Source organism: Triticum aestivum, chromosome 3B (assembly GCF_018294505.1).
Source record: "Triticum aestivum cultivar Chinese Spring chromosome 3B, IWGSC CS RefSeq v2.1, whole genome shotgun sequence".
Lineage (NCBI taxonomy): Eukaryota > Viridiplantae > Streptophyta > Magnoliopsida > Poales > Poaceae > Triticum > Triticum aestivum.
The window spans coordinates 691,140,093-691,148,356 of NC_057801.1; the positions used below are offsets into that span (position 1 = coordinate 691,140,093).

At 47.2% G+C, this 8,264-nt stretch overlaps 1 pseudogene across 1 annotated transcript; it reads right to left on the reverse strand.

Annotated features, from left to right (window-relative positions):
• Nucleotides 1-241: 241 nt before the first annotated feature.
• On the reverse strand, nucleotides 242-5,161 carry LOC123071783 (protein root UVB sensitive 6-like; annotated as a pseudogene). The gene is made up of 14 exons (XR_006434522.1): nucleotides 4,673-5,161; nucleotides 3,832-3,930; nucleotides 3,645-3,759; nucleotides 3,212-3,283; nucleotides 2,985-3,095; nucleotides 2,751-2,870; nucleotides 2,462-2,563; nucleotides 2,312-2,384; nucleotides 1,756-1,836; nucleotides 1,609-1,673; nucleotides 1,414-1,515; nucleotides 1,141-1,320; nucleotides 719-1,005; nucleotides 242-630 (listed from the first exon to the last, which is right to left on the reverse strand). The product of XR_006434522.1 is annotated as a protein root UVB sensitive 6-like (transcript).
• Nucleotides 5,162-8,264: the final 3,103 nt, after the last annotated feature.

The window sequence follows — 8,264 nt, forward strand, 5'->3', positions numbered from 1 at the left end:
ACCGGTTTTAAAGATCAGGGTTATAAATTAAACCAAATGGTTAGTTCAGGGTTGAAATGTTAACTTTTCTATTTAAGTAATATACTCGGAAGAAGAAGAAAAGGATCCAGCCACAAACGGAACGGAACAGCTCGTTTCGCCCCCATCGGCCGTACTAACCCAGATGCAGCAGAGTACCGGAAAATGCTGTTGTACTAACCCAGATGCAGCAGAGTACCAGAAAATGCTTTTGCAGCGGCAATGAGATACTACATCACACAAAATTTAACTCAACAGCAAAACGCTTCCGATTATTACAACAAGCAGGTACTAGTATGTACAAGCATCGACATAAAAACACTCTCCACCCGGAAAAACTGCAACTTACAACAAGCGGCCCTACAAAGGTGCATGACGAACACCATATCTCAAAGCACAGCAAAAAAGGAAACAGCTCTTCCTACATTCCGAAAACGACTCCGCAGCCGACGAACACCACTCAGGAACAGGCTACATACAGTTAGCAAGTCCTCCATCACAGCGACGCTACTACCAGCAAGCTTAAATATACGTCCCTCTACGGAACCTACTCCTATGCAGTTAGCGGTTGGAGGTCGCCCTCAGTCTTCTCATGGCTCAGCGCGAGCATACCTGACAAGTCCCAAGCATCAAATGATTGGTCAGCAACAGATTTTTGGTGTAAATACAAGTCAAGGGGGGGCAAGAACATACGACTTACAGCTTCTTGGTGTCCCCGGATTTCGGCAGCTGTAGTTGATACAGCAGTAGGGGTTGCACGAGATGGTAGGCTCACTGGTTAACACCTAGGCCGGGCTCCAACACATGTTAGTTCAGCTACCAACAACTCATCAGCATCATGTCCCGTCTTCGTCGAAAAAGCTAGAGTAACAGCTAGAGATGGTATCATCCCGTCGATGGTAAACGGAAATAGTGAAGTCACTGCGGTCTCGTGACGCATAATCGAGCCTTCCCAGGGTTAAGAAGTGACTCTGACATTATCCAGCCCTGAAATGCAACAAAAAGGAATGTGGTTAGTCATGTATCGAGGGTTTCAATCAAGCGGCTTGTCACAATTATGTCTAGTAGTTGGGAGTGCTAGATAGTAGATAGCACACTTATCACAAAGAGAAGGAGCGTTACCTGTTCTTTTGCTTTCTTCCTGAATGTTCCATAAGAGGATGACACAATTTTGCAGGATTCTGCGATGTGTGCCAGGAAATCCATGTTCCGTGGGTGCGGGTTTCCATAGTGATCTGATCGATTGGAGCTCATCCTCTTCCGTTCATGTGATACATTGATGAAATGCAGCAACACATGGGCCTGTAAAGCAGTGTCGTTATCAGGACATAGGACAATTAGGGACCGCAAACACACCTAAAAGCCAAAATTATTGCAATGCAAACAGCTGCTTACATGGAAAGCAGCTTTGAGAATGTCATCTGGCTTTGCTTGGTCCTTGAGCAATGCATATACTTTATCCTTTGTTGGGTTATATGTTACCATGTATCGCTCATCCTGCAATTAAGATAGGAAGTATTAGCCATACCAAAAGAAGGAATGCAGGAAATATACTGGTAGTGGCCACTGGCCAGGGAGCTGGGGATGTACCTCAAACAAAGGCCTTGTAGCAACAAATGAAACGGGTTCTTGAAATGCTTCTCCAAATCGTGATCCTGAAAAAAAGTATCAGACTGTAAAAAAAAAACATTCCATGTACAGCGAAAGGACCACAGTCAGAAGAAACCAAGTGCAAACCTATTGAAACTGGCTCATGCCGCCAAGGATGAATAAATATTGTCTCCTGCGAGTTTCCTTCCTTCAACGAGGGAACATACCCTGTACCATGAAAGGTTGGAGAATCAGGTACTACATAAAATCGCAATTAAGACAGAAGATGCATCTAAAAGAGACCACAATTAGAACTTCAAGAGACTCTAAAAGTTCCATATGGCAGTTTCGAGCTCAATACTGTGAGTGCAAGGATAGAAGAGAGTATGTCCAACCCATTGTGCTGATACACACCAAGAGTTCATGTTTTCACCATGGTTATGGATTGATCAAAAGGAACTGTCAAATCTTTTCTAAAGCCCTTTGAATTCTTACTTTGCTATGCCTAATACTGTATTTGGCTTCGCTTTAGGAAGCATTTCACAAATATAAGTGCCGCTTTACTAATTACTAGTCACATTAATATAACTGATAAAGATCAGTGGTTTGTCCATATAAACAATTCTAGAAGTATGTTTGCACTTTCTAGAACAATCCAAAGCATAATATCTAAAAAAAATCAAAGCCAAAATATGTGATTTACCTGTCTTAATAAAGGAATCCACTGCAACAGTAAACCTTGCCCTGTTTAGGGTATTCAGCACAACAGACCTCACCTGATAAGAAACTCAGTATCAACATATGACTTGCAGAGGGAGCAACAAGACCCAAGAAATAAAGTATTGAGGTGAACCTCATGATATGAACTCAGGAGATATCCACATGACAGGAGGGCAAATGAAGTCACCAACGATGGGTTCCGCTTTGTGATAAAGATGCTCAAACCAGTGCCCAGCTTCATGTGAAATCAACAAAATAATGTCAGAATTGCTGTTAAATTAAGTGAACAGATGATATCATACTCATACAACCAAAGCTCAGGTCACACGATCCAACTATGCAAGTAAATCAGCCAACTCAGTTGCATGCCTCATTAATGTGCCACTTGCGCAAAAAGTTCAAGGAAACATGTTAATAGTTACCAGATCTGCAATGTTCCCGACAGATTCGCCCTTAGCAGTTACATCTCCAATATTTTCTCCTCTTGCATATGCCTTGTAGATTGGGGTGCGAGTTGAGGTCGATGTAACAGCAGCGACATTCTAAAAATGTTGCATGAAAAAACAGAAGTTCTTCATCAATACTTTCAAAACAGTGTCGAGTACATGTACTTGAAATCCAATTACTCCAACTTTGAACGACCGGCGAGGACAGACCTTTACAACATTTGCAACGCAAGCCATAGGCAAGAAAAACTGAGGGAAGGCTGCAGTAGCTAACTCTATCCCAGCGCCTATCTCCAGCAAGAGATCACTAGAAAAGCGGAGCTACAGAAAAATTCAGTTTCAGTTAGTCGTGCACATGGGACCAAGAAATTGGAAATAAAGTACAGTAGATAACTAGATGGTAAAAAAAAATGTAAACATGCTTTAAAATGTTTTACCTGCTTTAGGTCATTGTCAAACTTCTTTCCTTGTCGCGCAAAAAGCATTTTTCCAACACGTCCAGCACCGTCCTAGAGCAGGACCACAATCACAACTATATGGTTAGAATAAATAATACGTGTTTGATTTCTAATGACAAGAAGCAAAGAAGAGCATATCAGCCAACAGAAGATATTGCTATCAGATGACCAATAACTCTAGAAGGATAAGACTTCAGGTTCATGAAGTTTATCGCAAAAAACTCTTCTACTCCCTCAGGTCAAAATTAATTGATGCATGCTTAGTACAACTTTAGTACAAATTTGTACTAAGGGTGTGTCAATTAATATGGATCGGAGGGAGTGATAAATTTTTGATTTGTCTTAAAATGAATCAGTAGAAAGGTATGATGACCTAAACAAATAGATTCTTGAATAGACATGATTTGTTTACCTTGAGGATCCAGTTTGATAGCAATAGCACCCGGGGTAACCTTGCTTTGAGAGACTCCAACGGAGCTCAGCAAGGTTCTTGTTGTGAACACACCCATTGCTCCACCAAAAAAATGCTGAACAGCGAACAAATCTTAGCATGATACAGATGAATCAAGACAGTGCTGAACACAAGTTCTAAACTGTACCTTGAGAGCTCTCCAGGTCATGTATGGGACGTATGAAGGAGTAACACTGTCTGGAAACCCTTCAGGCACAACATACGATCTTACGAACGCCATTATTTCCTGCAGCCATAGTGTGTAACGGTGTTATTTATCAAACCTGTATGGTCAATGTACTTTATTAGAGATAGAACATAAATGTGGAGTGAGTTCAACTCTCCACACAGCACTTTAATCTTCACATAACAGTGTTGAATCCTCTATTCAATAGTTGAAAACAACTGCTGCACAACTTAACTACAGAATGAATTCCATTAATCCCAATTTCTTCTCTAAAAAGGATGAGAATAAACTGAAGAGGACAACTTCCACAGGTAATAATTCCAAAAAGAACTTTCAGTCAGCAATCAACTTAATCTGGCATGTGTAGTCCACTGCAATATTAAATTTCCTAGAAACTACCTTAGTCCCAACCAAAAATTGACGGCGAAAACAATACTACCTTGGACTAAAATAACTTTGTACAGGAACAAAGTCACAGTCCTGGAAGTACGACACAATTTACTCTCCCGGTTTCACCTAAATAAAATAAAACTGCCTCGAAAGTATCGAGTCAGTACACTCCTGGGCAGAATTAGAGCGTGCATCCTGAGAAGAAAAAAACATATCTACATTGTGCAGCTGCACAAATAATCTACAATTCGCAGATGGCCACGCCTTGCGCACACCAAATCGCCCAAAATCCACAACCAATTCCCCCAAATCAAACAGGAAACCTAACGCGGAGGAGAGCCATCACACCAAAAACACACAACCAACAGCAGCAAAGACGACGGGACGCCGCAATCCCACCAAAACGGCTCACCTCGGCGGGCGGCAGCGGCGACTGGAGCGGCACGGCCCGGACGGAGGCCCCCAGGGGAACAGCGGACCCGCCCCGGCCCCTGCCCCTGCCCTTCCCGGGGGCTGCATCGACCACGTACTTCCACCGCCGCCCCTCCACCTCCTCGAGGCAGAGGAAGCCCTCGAGCGCGGGCGCGGGAGCCTGCAGGGCGGCGGGGGCGACGGCCTCGGCGATCGTGGAGGTCCGCACGGCCTCGCGCACCAGCCGCGCGTCGGGCGGCGGCGGCGGCGCCTGCACCGTGACGGCCTGCGCCGCGGCGGCCCGCTTGATCCCCACCGCCGGCGCCATGGGCCGCTGCGCGGAGGGCGCTGCTTAGTCAGATGGTTGTCGCGACGGGCGCACAGGACAGGACAGGGGGGCTGGGCGAGGCGAGGCGAGGCGGAGTGGTTGGAGAGAGAAAAGGGAGGGCGGAGGGTTATATTGGCGGAGCCCCGGAAATGCCAAGATGGAGGTGAGAGACCAGACAGCGGAGAGAGAAAAGGTTTTATAGACCGGAAGAGGTCTCTCTTGCTCCGCTATGGGTACCAGCGCCGTGCACCCACTTTACTTGTTGCCCTTCACGGCGGGGCAGCCGGGTCCCGGCGGCCGGAACGTGGTGGTCCGGTGTGGCGCCGGACGCCCGAACTGCTACGGGCACACGGTTGAAAACCAATTGTCTCAGCCTCAAAGAAAAAAACAATTGTCTTACACGCAATGACTGTTTTGCGGGGTAGGGTTGTTTGTGACATCCACATGTCGATGATTATTGAAAGTTTACGGGGAAAGATGGTTGGCGCATGCCTGCGTGGTTATCCAGTTGCGTCATTAGAAGCATGAACTGCAACAGACATATCCGCGGTTGAAAACTTACTTTCTTGCACGCGATGAATAGTTGTGGTGGGTAGATTGTTACTGGAATCCACGCGCCGGTGGTTATTGAAAGTTTATAAAGAAGAGATGATCTTCGCATGCCAGCATGCTCATCTAGTGCGACATTGTGAACGCTACAGACACAAGGAGTTGAAACGCCACTATCTTTACACGCAATGGTTGCTCCTCGGGATGGTGTTCTATCTATGATCCATATGTTGGTATTGGAAGTTTACGAGGGAGAGATTATCGGCGCATGCCGACATGGTGGGTAGTGTGACAACAAAAACGTGAACCGCAACGGGCGTAGGGAGTTAACACGATAATACACGCAATGGTTGTTTGTGAGATCCCTGCGCCGGTGGTTGTTGGACATTTACGAGGGAGAGATGAGCAAATGCACGCCAAGAGGGTCGTCTAGCGTGACACCAAAGATGAAAGTTGAAACACCAAACTCTTACACACCATGACTATATTTATGTGTAGGGGTGTTTCCAAAATTCACACGCGAGTGGTTAATGAAGCGCCACTATCTTACACGCAATGAATGACTGTGGGATGGGGTTGTTTCTAAGACTCATACTTCGGTGGTTATTGAAAGTTTACAGTAGAGAGGTGATCATATCAACATGATGGTCTAGAAGACATGAAAGATGAAAGTTGAAACGTCACTATCTTACACACAATGACGAAAATTATGATGTAGAGGTGTTTTCCGGATTCACGCGTGAGTGGCTATTAAAAATCTAGGAGGAAGAGATAGGCGGCGCATGCATGGCAATGTAATCGTTCGGTTTGGCATCAGAGACACGAGCTGCCATGGACACAAATATGAGAAAAACAATGGTGTAGCCTGTGGTAGTTCATGCTATTTTGTCATGAATCTATATATACAAGATAAGAAAGAAAGGCTAGATATTAAGCCTCATTTTCTGTTCCACCTGGTGAAGTAGCCATTTTTTGGTATGAGTTATATGATTTGTGGTTGCACCTTTCCAACTCGAACTTAGGTGTTCCGCCGTCTCAATTTCCGAAACCCTAGTGGGGGTGACGACATGCGCCAACTGAAGGCAAGTTGTAATGCTTGATTGTATGCGGCAAGTATCGGTAGGAGTTCCTACCATGCATGATGATTATTACGGTAAAAAATATTTATTAGAGAAATAAATGTACTTAGACATATTTTAGTTTTGATATATCTATTTTTATTCATTTCTCCTACAAGTATTTTTAGACGGAGGGAGTACAAGAGTTTTTATTGTGAATTAGTGATTTTTTTTTCTCGGGTGGATCATCCTGGTTGGGAGTGTACTAAGCCGGGTGGGGGTGGGGGTGGCCGGTCCATGGGCTCAGATATTTTGGGGGGCGCGTGGCCTTTCTTCGCGCGGCGCATGTGGGCCAGGGGAATCAGAGTCCCGTGCGGTGGCGTTAAGTACGAGGTGGGGGATGCGCCGTCAAAGTGGCAGCCAGCGGCTGTAGCATGCACGTACGCCTCTGTTATTTGCTAAAAGAAAAACCTACGCCTCTGTTCTCTACTCCACTTCGTTCGTGCCTGCAGGCTGTGCCTGCCCGGCTCTGTCCGCACCGCGTCCCAGTGCAATGCGGTGCGGCCGTGGAGTTTTTCTTCGTGAGATCACCGGGAAAACGTCATCATACAAGCGTGACGCGTCACACACAGCGAGCGAGGTAAACACGTGCGAGGCGCACGCGTTGCCCACGGTGAACCCCATTTTCACGAGCTCGGGACATGTGTAGAGCGCTCGCGGCCGTGGCCGAGCCGAACCTCGATACGATACTCACTTTCTGAACGCACTCCGGCGTCACTCTCGTCCCTTTCGCCGCTACGGGACGGAGAGCTGGCGCCCCGCCGCGCGCGTGAACTGTGAAGAGCGGTGGCACGGCAGCAACGGACGGCCGAGCGGCCGCGCAGGTGTCGAGCCGGGGGCGGCGCCGCAGGGCCGGCGGGCGCCATGTGGCCGCGTGACGACCGCGGGGGCCGCCCAGTTGTGCCGTCGGGTCGCGTCCAAGTGTCGCGCCGCGTGTGTTTTTTTTTCACGACGCGGCGGGCGCGACCTGCGCGGTTTGGCACCGCCCGGTGGTTGGCCGCTCGTACGTATACGTACCACCCCCACCTTATTCTTCCGGCGAATTTAGCTCGCGACAGAGACTCGGTTGCCGTCTCATGGCACTACGGTGTTGAGTGTTTTCCTTTCCTTTTTTATTTTTTTGCTCTGAAAATATCTATATGCTGCCGCTCAATCACGAGGAGGCATGAGAGAAGGAAAATAAGTGAAGGTTACGTGCAAGATTTTTTTGCCTCTCTGGCTTAATAATTTGACTTGCACGCAGGGCCGGTGAAGTTTGGTGGTTACCGGTTACGGTTAGGTTGTTCGGTTTCACCCAACGGACGACGTTGGATGAAGTTTCAGAACTCGTATGCGCGCGTGCCGGCTGCCGAGGCATGGGATGTCATGCATTCATCCGAGTGGTATGGTCAAAGCATTTCCCAGGTCCTGCGTAGAATGCTACCCAGCGCATTTCGTGTGACCTCGCTCGGGCTTAGCGCTGATCCATGGCGCCACTGCCCACGCACGGCTTCGGCGTTGTCCTGATCACGATGGAGAAGAAAACTTGTGTCTGTTGGCGATGCGCAGGACTATCTAGCCGGCCGGGTCACCGAGATCGTCAGGCGGGACAGATCTTT